This window comes from Balaenoptera borealis, assembly GCF_965194805.1.
Source record: "Balaenoptera borealis genome assembly, chromosome: 9".
NCBI lineage: Eukaryota > Metazoa > Chordata > Mammalia > Artiodactyla > Balaenopteridae > Balaenoptera > Balaenoptera borealis.
In genome coordinates this window covers 39,988,158-40,000,950 of record NC_138873.1, presented here as the reverse complement: position 1 = coordinate 40,000,950, position 12,793 = coordinate 39,988,158, and the positions used below count along the sequence as shown (strand labels likewise).

At 39.3% G+C, this 12,793-nt stretch overlaps 2 long non-coding RNA genes across 5 annotated transcripts in view; one reads left to right on the top strand and one right to left on the bottom strand.

Moving 5' to 3' along the window:
* Positions 1 to 11,804, top strand: part of LOC309635292 — a 31,484-nt gene extending 19,680 nt beyond the window's left edge. Inside the window, exons 1-2 of the long non-coding RNA XR_014248736.1 lie at positions 1 to 5,496; positions 10,602 to 11,804. The exon at positions 1 to 5,496 is cut by the window's left edge and continues 19,680 nt beyond it. This is a non-coding gene — a long non-coding RNA (uncharacterized lncRNA). The remainder of the gene's footprint in view (positions 5,497 to 10,601) is intronic.
* LOC309635282 overlaps positions 1 to 12,793 on the bottom strand; it is a 290,386-nt gene that overhangs the window by 615 nt on the left and 276,978 nt on the right. For 3 of the 4 annotated variants that reach the window (XR_014248715.1, XR_014248716.1, XR_014248718.1), the window contains one exon: positions 1 to 12,793. This exon is cut by the window's left edge and continues 615 nt beyond it. This is a non-coding gene — a long non-coding RNA (uncharacterized lncRNA). The other variant, XR_014248717.1, reaches the window with a different exon arrangement.

The window sequence follows — 12,793 nt, the reverse complement described above, 5'->3', positions numbered from 1 at the left end:
TAGCTTTTGCAGAAATAGTGGCTTTTGAATGTCACAGGCAAAACTGGTTATCTGTTGCAGGATGAGAAAACACTTGCCACTTCTGCATTTGTTTCAGGTTAAATAATGTTTAAGCATGTATTTTAAAGACATATATAATTGTTCATTGAAACTAGTAATGTTACTCTTACTTGAAAAAAAACTCAAGATAATGTTCACTTTGTTTTCTTCTTGCACAAACCCATGATTCTCAATCCTAAATTGGAGCCTCTTCCTCAAAAGTTTTAAACAGGTATAATTCATGACAGTTCATGGCAAGATCCTAAATTTTCTGGTGATGTATCTCTGGGCTGGTGGTCACCGCTCCAGAGGCCTCATTCAGCTCACTGGGAAGCAGTCCTCAGAAGGAAGAGTTAGTCAAACTTTTCTAACCCTAGTCAGGCTTCAGGGAGAAGACTTTCTCATCAAAAAAAACCCTTGGGAAACTCGCTTTTAAAATCTGCTTCCATCATTTTGAACCTACAAATCTATCAATACTATAACCCATCTGCTAATGATCTTAGACAACCATATACATTTATTTTATTTAGAGAACTGTTTCCTCTGCTTTTTCCAAGTTATTTTATAGAAATATTTTCCATACAACCAGGAACAAATAATTTGGCAAGAGGGAATTGTCAAAGCTAATCCATGATAATGGAGAATGGAGTTCAGATAATTTACATTTGCCTAGGTTTTACTTTTACCTAAAGGAAAAAAAAATATTATTGCTTTTAAAGGTTTTGTGGTATGGAATCTATTTGTTTGTTTCTTTGTTTTGTTTTGCTTTTGCTTTTGTAAAGACAAAACTATAGAGGGAATTTCTGAGGGATTAAGTAATACTCTAGGTGTATTTAAGACAGCTAGTTACTGCATTTGGTTAGTCACTCTGTAGATACAAAAAACAAAAAGTACAAATCCAATATGTAATAAGATTCTAAAAAGAATGAATAATAATTACGGAAATTTTTAAATTAATTGATAGTATTTAAACTAATTACAGTTGGGGTATATTTTAATAAAGCTGTCTTTAAAAAAGGAGGGGAGTTATACCAAGGCCAAAAAAAAAATTATAGTCAGATTGATGTTCAAAGTTTATAGCACCTGTAACTTTAACATACTCTGATGTAAGCTTCACTGTCAAGCTGTTAAAAAAAAAAAAAAAGATTCAGTCTCCATTTACAGGACAGTCCGTGGCCTGTAGCAATCTGTAAGGATGAGAGAGAAAACAGCAGGATTAACGTGTCACTCTCCCATGCTACCGAACCATGGGACCTGCAAATCCCAAGAAAGAGGGAGACTCATACAAGGTCACTTGGGATTAGGCATGCAAACTAATGGTCTTACTCATTGTTCCAAGGGGTCCTGTGATTGGGCTTGAAGCCAACACACTTCAGCCAACAAAGTCTCTCAATTAGGTACAGTCCCAATGCCAAGTTTCTCAGCAAGAGCATGTGAAAGGGCTCCTTTTGACTTTTGATCAAATCCATTTAAAATCTTTGCCATGGGACTCTGAAAATCACCATTTAAAAAATATGTCTGGAATGCCTCATACCTGGGAACTAATATTAGGTACTTGTTCTTATTATAGAGATTATCACCAATGAGTTCACAATGCTCTCAAGATTCAAAACAAAATATTGCTCTGGACCTTGGTGGAAACAGGAAGTCCATTCATATTTGCCAGCAGTGCTAGACTATCAGCTTTTTAGGGTGGGGGATTTGTCTTATACCTCTGCGCAGGTGCAGGGCCCTGCATGTGGTAGACACTTAACGAATGTTTTTTTGATTGGAGGGATGAATTAAACAGATTTGTTTACTGAGCTTGCAAAATAATCGTCAAACAGGTGGTTTACCATTTGGAAGAACGTTTTCTACCCTGTTTTCCCAGTTACCTATGGTGAGACCTGAAATGTTTGTCCTTTTATAACAGAAGAAGAGCTTTTTAGACTGGGAAATCCAAACCAATGGCAGTGTGCCTGCTTTGTGGAGGTTGCCTAATCCCTCCTGCTTTGGAATGTTCATTTGTGTTGGGTTGTGAAGTCTCCTGCCTAGGCTGAGATCACAGAACTACAGAGGAAGTCTTTTACTTCTTCACCCTTTCTTTTCTTTTCAAATGTAAAAAAAACAAGGTTTGTCTAACATGTAGTACTGAATACTTTGTTTTCTGATCATATTTGTCTTTTCTATTAAATTTTTTGGTGACGATAAGGAAACAGTGAATCACAATCCATGAGAAGCATCCACGCATATTTCCCTTAAGAGGGATGCTCCCATGATTTCAACTCAGCTAAGGTGGACACAGTAAGTGGAGATGTTGAACCCAAAAACAACCGTGTTAGGACAGACTGTGGCAAATTTCATGGCTTGTGCACAGGATTATCTGCTATCCTGCTAAGCTTCCCTATGTGGAGCAAAACACATCTTCAAAAAAAGGAACTGTTTTCTTTTTGGTGAGAAACGCAGGAATTTATGAGATATTGAGCACTTAAATCTCAACCATGAAGCCTTTGAGAGGGTAAACTGTAAAAATGTACTTTTACAAATTTAAACAATATTTGCAAACTTAATTGCCTATAGTGTTCAAAAAGATTAAAAAATCTGTGACGTGGGCCAAATATCAGATGAATGGAGTGGTAGAAACTGTGGGGAAGTGGTTAAGGTTGTGCCTGTTTCAAAGTTGTTCAAATTCTCGGAGACACACACACACAGGGACACTCAGAGTCACGTACCTTGAGTGAAATGTATCAGTGACTATATGTAGCCCTTTGGCCATTATTTTTAACCCATGAATTCTACTGTTTCGTTTAGTTTTTCTAGGTTAGGGGGATTTTTCCAAGTGAGAGTCAAGTCTGGATCTGCATCCTGTCATGTGAAATTTTTAAAAAGGTATGATTTCAAAAGAATTAAAGATTCAGCCTGGTGGAGGTTAATTCCTTCTAATCCCTTCCTAATTCACCAAAAACTCAACCCACTACTACCATGACCCAATATGGTCTTAGACATGACCCTTATTCAGTGTTCCTCTCCTTGAGCTCCCCCTAGAGGTTAGAGTCTGCCACTAACCCAACCACTGGGGCCACTCACTGTCTTCTGAGAAAAGACAGGATAAATACAGTGATACAGGAGTGGCACCGGGATGATTGCTAAGAACATAACAATCAAAAGGAAAATAAGAGCAATATTTAGGTGAATTTATTCCTCATGTCTTGTGCACCAAATAAACATTTAGGGCATATACTATATGCAAAGAATTGTAAATGTTCTGGAAACTACTGAAATCACCAATAACATATTTCCTTCTTCTCTCTTTGGGAGGATTAAAAGCATACAAAAAGCAACATTCTTCCCGCTTTTCTGACCTTTGTAAAATTATCTTTCACTAATTTTTCTACTAGGTACTTCTTAAGTAATTGTGTTCTTCAGAACTCTCTTCAAATTCTCCTTTTCTTGCTTTTCTATATTCCTTTATTTATGTACTCCCATTCATTCTTCTGGTTCTAATCACCACTTATTTTCTGAAGAGTTCCACCTTTATATCTCTAGTCTGAACTTTTCTTTAAGTGACAGATTCATGCTTTCATTTTTCTGCTGAAATTCTTCACTAGAAAGTTCAAAGTCACTTCAAACCAACATACCCAAATGATAATTCAAGGCCATAAGTATTTAATGACAAATAAACATTGTCAGTGGTTAAGTGCTATGAATCTAGAACATCACTTTGGGCTGAGGTAGAGTGGAAAACTCTCACGGCAGAGCTAGACTTGGGCAGGACTTTGAACAAGAGATTGTTTGTGGGCAACAGTGTAAATGAAATCAGGAGCACATCTATCACCACTCCTTCAACAGAGACTTTTTCTGCCGTCCCAATACTTTTCAGGTCCAAGCTCAGTTTTGAGCTCTATTACAATACGAATTTTTTTAAAAGAGAGAGAAAAAAACTTGCCTCATGGTGATCTTTCTCTCTCTATCTACTTTTCCCCACTTCTAACTAGAGAAATTGGAGATTGGAGACCAGATAAACAAAGAGGGACCAAGCCACATTCCACTCACAACAGAAATACATATTTTCTCAAACATACATGGATTTCTCTATCTCTGAAAACCAGAAAGGGCAATCCTGAAGCCCAGTTGAGAGTTGGCTCTTGAATACCAGGCATTTTCTTTATTCCTTCTGCATCCACTTGAGATTGTGGATCTGGCCCTGCCTTTGTCCCAGCCAAGGAGCTGAATGTAGCCTCTGACACTCTCAGCACTGCCCTGCAATCTTGAAAAAGGAGTAAAAGGACTGCCTTCTTTCTGTTCCATCCCTTGCAGTGGCACTTTCAACTTAAGCAACTCTCAGCCCAAATTGGACTTTTTACAATCCCATCAGGCAAGTTTTTTTGATGCTTACTTCAAAATAAAATAATTTTTCCTTCTTTTCATCTTATGCAATGTTGTTATTTAGAAGGAACATGGGGAGGTTTATCTGTTCCTTGAGTAATCACAGTGGTTGTTTTTCCTGTACAGAATTGTAGGTAATTAAGAACGTAATTTTTCTTTTTCTTAATGGACAACTAGATACACCATGAAAATCTTAGCTGTGTGGAACTTTTTCACAAGAGAGAACTATGCTTTTTACTATGATAGCCTCAGGGATGAAAGAAGTTATACTGTGACAGCTTACAGAAAAGGCAATACGGTTGTGAGAATTCAATCAAAAACAATAGGCTGGGAGGGAGACTCAAGAGGGAGGGGATATGGGGATATGTGTATATGTATAGCTGATTCACTTTGTTATAAAGCAGAAACTAACACACCATTGTAAAGCAATTATACTCCAATAAAGATGTTTAAAAAAAAAAAAAAAACCCCAATAGGCCCCATTGAAGTGTTCTAAAGTTCTTCAGTAACCACATTGACAGTTACAAGATTTTTAAAAAGTTAATTTATTTTTTGTAAACTTTGAATGGGAAAGTGTCCATTTGCAAGGCAGGTAAATATCTTTAAATATTTATCAACCCGCATCATGAAAGAGATCTTTTATAATCGCACCTGTAGGAGTTAATCGGGCAATATTGTATATCATGACTTCTCTGCCATGATACTGGCTTTGTTCTGAAACTGAAGTGCTATTTGCTGAGTCTGTTTAATGAAAGGCTATGTATTTTCTTTTGTAATTCCAAGAGTCAGAAAAATTTAGCTTGGATCAATGAAGAAGTATGCATTTGAAGAAAAAGAGGAAGTTTCCTGATTTTTGTTTGTTTATAAGCTAGAGCTTGCATTGGAAAGTAGTGAAAAATATGTTTTGTTTCTAAGGTAGAACAAGACAACAAGGCACTTGGCGTAAGTTTTGAAGGAGTAGTCACTTGGCTTTAGGGAATTCATCCTACAGAGATACCTGTGGTTCCTGCTCCTCTGGGCTTCAGCAGAATGAACAGCGTGCAGAGACTAAGGCCTAGTGTGACCTGTTTCAAAGTTCAGGATACAAATATGGTAATAATATGGTCATCTCCAAACCCGCCCCCAATCAATCACCTTTCCCCTACACTTCTTCAGACAACAGAAACAGTATCTCTCTTTCAGCCCTTCTCTCCCCCCAAAATAAAATTACCCCCAAACCCTCAGAACTTAGTCCAAAGGAAGTAAGTGTGAGGCTTTGTCCTGGTTCCAACACCAAGCAGAGAGAGAACTGTCTGCCTGATTAGACTCCTTCTGCCATTGCTTCTCCCTGGCGCATAGTGTTGATGTTAAGGACTCAGCCTGCACAGCTTGATAGACAGTGTTTGTGTACTGTTGCCAGGTTACTCTTGCTGATATATATACACACCAGGCCATAGGGATGCCCTGCATTATGTGCCAAGGTTACAGCTTTTTTTTGGTTGGTATCACCATGCTTAACTACTGTTCCTGAAAGCACATAAATGGAGGAAAGAGTATCCCCAGCATATAGAACAGCGTGTGTGAAGACCCAGAGACAGGAGAAGTATGGCTATTTAGATAGAGAAAAATACTGGAAAACGGCACTAGTTTTTACCAGCAGTTATTAACTCTGGACTATAGGATTATGGATGATTTTGTTTTCCTTATACTGTTTTCAGCTTCTTCTGCAATAAAACCACATTACCTTATTACTTAAACATTTTAACATACCCAAGAGAGTAAAATATCAGTGGCATTGGAAAAAAGTTGAACTTAGGAGTAATATTATTTAAGAAAATAGTATAGGGCAGAACTCAAACTGGAAAATAAAAGGGAAGAGAGAAAATGAATTCAAGGGTGGTACCTAAAACACTGGTGTAGGAATTCAGGTCTAGAGTGAAGAGGTCTTGGCCGGGGTACTGGCAGATGCTGTGAAGGTTATAGTGATATAAGAAATAATTTAGAGCTGAAATCAAGGTAGAATGTTTTCTAGCCTGTTTCTCCTACAGTGTAGGTGCCACCCATACCAGCTGTCTGAGAATTATCCTTAATCCTTTACTTTTCCTTCTCTCTCAAGATTTTTCTCTTTGTCTTTGGTTTTCTGCAATTTGAATGTGATATGCTTAAGTATACATATTTTTGTATTTATCTTGTTTTTGTTCTCTGAGCTTATTGAATCTGTGGTTTGGTATCTGTCATTAATTTTGGAAAGTTCTCAGCCATTATTATTTCAAATATTTCTTCTCCTCTAGTGTTCTAATTATGTATATATTACATCCTTTGAAACTGTCACACTGTCCTTCGATGTTCTCTTGTACTTTCTTCATTCCTTTTCTCTTTGCATTTCAGTCTGGGAAATTTCTACAGAATTACCTTTAAGTTCATTGATTCTTTCCTCCATCATATCCAGTATATCGATGGGTCCATCTTCATTCTTCATTTCTGTTATATTGTTTTTGATTTTTAGAATTTCCTTTTGTTTTCTTTCTTAGAGTTTCCTTCTCTGCTCACATCATCAAACTGTTCTTGCATACTCTCTGCTTTTTCCATTAAAGCGTTTTAATATATTAACCACAGATATTTAAAATTTCTGCCTGAAAATTCCAAGTTTATGCCATATCTGGGTCTCATTCTGAGGCTGCTTTGTCTCTTGAAACTTTTTTCTTTTTTTGCCTTTTGCATGCCTTGCAGTTTATTTTTGAAAGCTATGATGTATTGTATAATAAGAATTGAAGTAAATAAACTTTTGGTGTGCAGTTTTATGTTCATCTGCTAGGAGTTGGGTTGGGCCATGTTGTTTGTTTTAGTTGTAGATGTCAGAGGCTTCAGCTTCCTCTAGTGCCCTTGATTTTGTCTCTCTGGTTGACTTTGAGCTTCCCTAAGAACTCTTCCTTGGACAGAATCTGCATCTTGCAGCCCTTTAACCTGTAATCCACTGCTATTACTCTGGAGCCTTGTTGGTGTGGTGGTAAGACATGGGAAGGGAAAGCATTCTCTAATCCTATGAATAAATCTCAGTCTTTTAGTGGGCTTGAGTTCCTGGGCTGTTACCTTCACAGGTGTTTCTTCACCTTTTTCCTCTCCTTATATCAGACGGGAAGGCTAGAGGGGCAGGAGTCGAGGAAAATGTCCTTTCCACTCGTTGGATAAGGTTCTGGTAAAGTTTTTTTTCCCTCTGAATATAGGCCTTTGTTATAGAGAACACTGCGGAGCTCTGCACCTATTTCATATTTGTGCTTTTCCCCTCCCCCTGCCAGAGCCATAAGGGGATTTTCTTGGCTTTTCACAAAAAGAACCTGGTGGGATTTCTGGAAGCAGAACCCATAGAAGTGTGGGTGGTCTCCCTAAGACTGTGCCCTTAAAGAGTTTCTCACCCTCGTGCTAGCCCACACTCAGTCTCCAGTAATTCATCAAAATTACAATTTTTGTTCCTACTAGTTTATGGTTCCAGAGGCTTCTTCCCCCGATAAATATATCTTAGCTATGACTCTGGATTCTTCTGTCTTGCCAGATTTCGGGGTGGAGGTTTGCCTTGCGACTTTAGTTCTCTGATGGGTCCAAGAAAAGTCACTAATTTTCAGTTTGTTCATTTTTTTCTTGTTGTAAGGACAAATGGGACATCTTCCAGACTTGAAACATGTCAGAGTTGAAAGCAGAGGATCTCTCCTCTTCTTCATCCTTACAACCATTAATCAAAGATTCCTGGTTTTATCTTCCAACTATCTCTTAAATTCATCTCTCCTTTTTATCCCCATTGCTATTGCTTTCATGGAGTTTCTTTGTCTCCAACTTAGATCATTTCAGAAACTTCATAAATGGTCCCAGTGTCCTTAAATTCCCTCAAATTATGTAAACATACATCTAGTTTTCCAGAGATGGTCCCAGTTTATGCCTATTTTCTGAGTGGGATGATCACGGTGCTCCTTTTACAGTCTCAAAGCATGCCTGTTTGGCAACAATGATGTGGTCACCCTTGATTCACCCAGGATTGTGAATCAATCTTGCCCTGAATCCACCTCTGCCCTCAAATAATCTTTCTAAAATTTAAATATGACCATGTCCCTCTTCTGTATAAAACTGTTCATGTTCTTTTCTCAATCTATAGGGTAAAGTCTCCATGCCTTATTAGACAAGGGCATCCAAGGTCCTCTGTGACTTGACTCTGCCTTTTCTGACTAGTTATTATCATGCCTTTCTCAACCTCTTAAATTTGAAACCTTCCAAAATAGAGCTACTTGGTATTCCTTAAGCACAACATGTTGCTTTAAACACTGCTACCAGATTTCCCTGGTGGTCCAGTGGGTAAAACTCCATGCTCCCAGTGCAGGGGGCCTGGGTTTGATCCCTGATCTGGGAACTAGATCCCACATGCACGCTGGAACTAAGATCCTGCGTGCCACAACTAAGACCTGGCACAGCCAAAATAAATTAAATAAATAAATAAATAAGTATTTAAAAAAACAAAACAAAACAAAACAGTGCTACCTTTGCTTTGAAACCATCCAAGGCCCGTTCTTCCCCCTACCAGCCCTTCCTACCCTACCTCCCCCAAATTATTTATAAATTATTATAAATTAATTACAGTTAATTAATCATGCCATTCATAGTTACATATTATTATAACCATTGTTTTGTAGGTTCTGTCACACAAATACAAAGACTACACTACAAACACATACTACACACACTAGATTATGAACTCAAGAGCAGAAACTATGTCCTAATCATTTGAATTCTCGGTGTCTGATGTAGTAGGTGCTCAGTAATGTAGATGGTATTCAACAGTCACTCTGTTGAGTTGCATTAGGAGACAGGAGAGCAGTAAGCGCTCTAGTCAGTGGCAAGGGTATAGTCGAATTAATGTCACAGATTTCTACAGAGTAAGGGTCCCTTAGACCTATGATTCCCCTCAGGAGAACTTACAATGCTGATTTTCTGTAATTCTGAGACTTAAAATGATTAGAGATGAAAAGAGCAGGGCAATTCAATGATTTAGAAGCAATAAAGAATAAAGTGAATTAAAAAAAAAATTACCCTTCACCTCTCGGCTCAGTTCCAATTTAGAATTCTGGAATTCCTTATAGTTCTGTGCCAGCTTCTGGTACACAGCACACCCTTTTTTTTATTCCCAATCTCAGTCCATTTTTGTAACCTCTGCCCGCACTCTCAACAAACAACCACTTCCTGGCCACCCACCCTCTTGGACCTAGAGTTGTATGCACCAGTCGTGTTGGCACTTCTGGAATATAGCCAGAGGAAGTGGCCTATGCAGGGAACATGAAATTCTCTGATCCCTGGAGCCTGGAGTGTGCCTGGAAGGGTAAGCACAAGCATGTCACTTGGCCCAATAGATTCCTCACCCCACTGGGAGAAGGAGAGCTGAGAGAGAGCCCAGTGGGGTCCTCTAACTGTTAGTGCCCTGAGTAGGGGCTCCTGCAGCCAAGGTCTAGAGTGGTATTGAAGTGAAGACTATATAGGAAATGGCAGAGAATAGCATTGTGTTATTATTATATCAGCAGGTTTTTAGTAGAGCAAGAGGTGTGAAAATGCTTTGGGGAACTACCTATAAAATCTGCCCTTAATAGAATGGGAGCCCTATAGGACAGAGTGGAAAGACACAAAAGCCATGGATGGAAGTACATATAAAGACATATAAATTAGGGCTGAATATTAGCTCATAATCTCATTTCCTCCATCTCTGCCCCTCTTGGCTCCCTATACCTGGACAAAGCGGTTCCTTACCTTAGAAATAAACTCACTTCCCTTTCCTAAATACATCTTTTCCTTGCTGCCTACAGTAGGCTTTGGAATAAGACATTTCTGGACTCAAGTCCTTCTTCTTTCATTAATGATTTATGTAGTCTTCAGTAATTTGGATGGCAAGATTTCATTTCTCATAAACCTGAGAAGATTAAGTTGAATTACAAGATTAGTTTGAAGAGAGTGAGAGACTTGGTGGTTAGAAATGTAAAAATGGGATATCCAAGTACAACCAGATACTTATCAGAATTTCCCATGAGAACTTTGTGTTATGGTCTATAGAGCTTGTTTTGCTAAGAACCTTTCAATTGCTAGAGACTTCATTGACTCAATCTACTGGAAGTCTGGAGAGAGAATTTATTTCAGTCATACCTGGTTTCCCAAATAATTAGTCATCTGTTTTCTTCTACCTACCACAGGTAGAGTCCTCCAGAAGCAGATGCTGAGATGGAGCTCAGAGTGCAAGCTGTTACCTGTGAAGGGAAAGGCAGAGGGAGAAATGAAACCATGATGAAGGCCCTGCAAAACCTCGACCAACCAGCTGAGTTAATACTCTGTATTGACTGCGAGGTCTTTCCCAAGATTGGTCAAAATAGCCAGGCTTTGTATGCAACCTTGCTCAGTCACTAATGCGGGCTGAGCCATGAAGGGCATGACCTCAGGTGAGGCAGGTCTCTGTAGCCGAGGCAGACTCTAAAGAAGCTGACAGCTGGGGACCATCTGATGACCACACTCCCTGTAGCTGGGCATCCAGTCATTCCCTGAGGAGAAACATAAGTGGCACATCTCTGTGTCCACCTCACCATCTTTGACTCTGCTTTCTATCCTATGTGCTGTCTTCATTCTGAAGCTTTTCCAAAGTTATGGTGAACGTGTTCACCGAAAGTTTCAGACTTATGTTTTACCAGCTGGGAAGCTTTAGAGGAAGAATCTCTCTTACAAAAGTTCCAGTTAATGTCCTGAGATTGCATATTATACATTTGGCTTGGGGTCAGGAGCTCACTTCCAGCACCAGGGTCCAAGGTTAGCCTCACCTATAACGAAAGGACTGAGAGCGAGAGTGAAGAGATTCCCTAAAGGCACATTATGGTACTGTTACCAAACAAAGGGTGTTAGGGAGTGGGAAACAGATGTCTTCTACCCTGATGCAGCTCAGGTACTCATGCACTCTGGAGCCTTTCTAGAGCGGCCTGGAAGTCCCTAAGGAGTTGTGGGACTGCATTTAATTTTAGGTAGAGGATCTCAAAGAGCATTGTTAACATTCACAGAAACCCTCATTATTTTGGAAGACATGACCTTGAATTCTTTCTAAGTAAAAGAATTCATGATATTATAACATAAAATTATTACAAATTCCTCTCTCCCTTTCTACCAATTGTACCAATTTTCTGAAGCTCCATTTGCTTTCTTTTTATTTGTGATAGTGTGGAGAATAACTGTGGGATTCTGCAAAATGCTGAATGGGAAAGTAGCACAAGAACACAATAACAAAGAGCCTTTCATGCTGCAAGGAAGAGTACTCCTGTTGGCATGGAGAACCTCTAACACTGGGACTGCAAAATGGCAAACCTGTGAAAAGAAAGAGATTTCTATATTCAGAAATACAGGATACATTTAAAGTAGTGTCAGTTTAATGTGTGTGTGCGTGTGTGTGTGTATAGACACATGATTTGTTTGTCTCTGTAAGTATGTACAAATCTTTTATTTAAAATCGCTTTGGTTGGGTTTATGAAAGGTTTCTCTCTTTGGAGTGCTGAGTTTGTCTTAAATATAATAAACCAGGACTTATACTCAGGGAGCACATGTCAAAACAGCCACACTACTTGTTAAATATTGAAATATTTTTCTACCGGTTGGGAAATGGTATGGTAGTAAATGTGAATGTGATAAGTTCTAAAATTAATTAACGAATTTCAGCACATGTGGTTTTTCTCAGAAACCACACGCCACTGTGATTCCAAGATTTTTAAAAATTGTTCTGGTCTGGGCACTGGAGCACAGAACTGGAAGGCCCATTGAAGAGATCCTGTTATTTATTTCAGGTGTTGAGGAATTTCTTTTGGGTTCAAATGTCCCTGGTTGGGAGAAGGGAAATCACACAGTCACATTGAGGAGAAGCTTGGTGACAGTTGAATAGTTTGGGAGAAGCCTGGGGCACAGACAGCACAAGTGGGGCTTAAATCACTCAAGTATGATTGGGACACTTTGCTTTACTGGAAAACTCTTCCCTGGTGGTACTGACCATCCCTGCACCATGTGCAGAGGTTTATGAGAAGGGGATCTCCTGGGATCCCTTTCAAAGGTCAAAAGAATGTGAAATGCAAGCAGTAACCATGAGACCCTTCCTCTGTCCCCTCCCTACTGCTCATGGCCAGTTCTCTCCGTGGAGGAATCTCAAGATACCCTGGCCCTCCCATCCCTGCCCCTGTCTGCTCCTACAACTCTTCCAAGCACTGGTGCTGGCTGAGTCTGGAAGCAATTGCCCTTTCTCTTTACCTCTTCTTTCCTGTCTTGCGTTTGTCCTGCTTATTAACTGGGCTTCAACCAGCTGTCTCCATCCCAGCACCAGTTGTTTCCTGACTGGACTTTTCAGAGAGGCAACCATCTCACC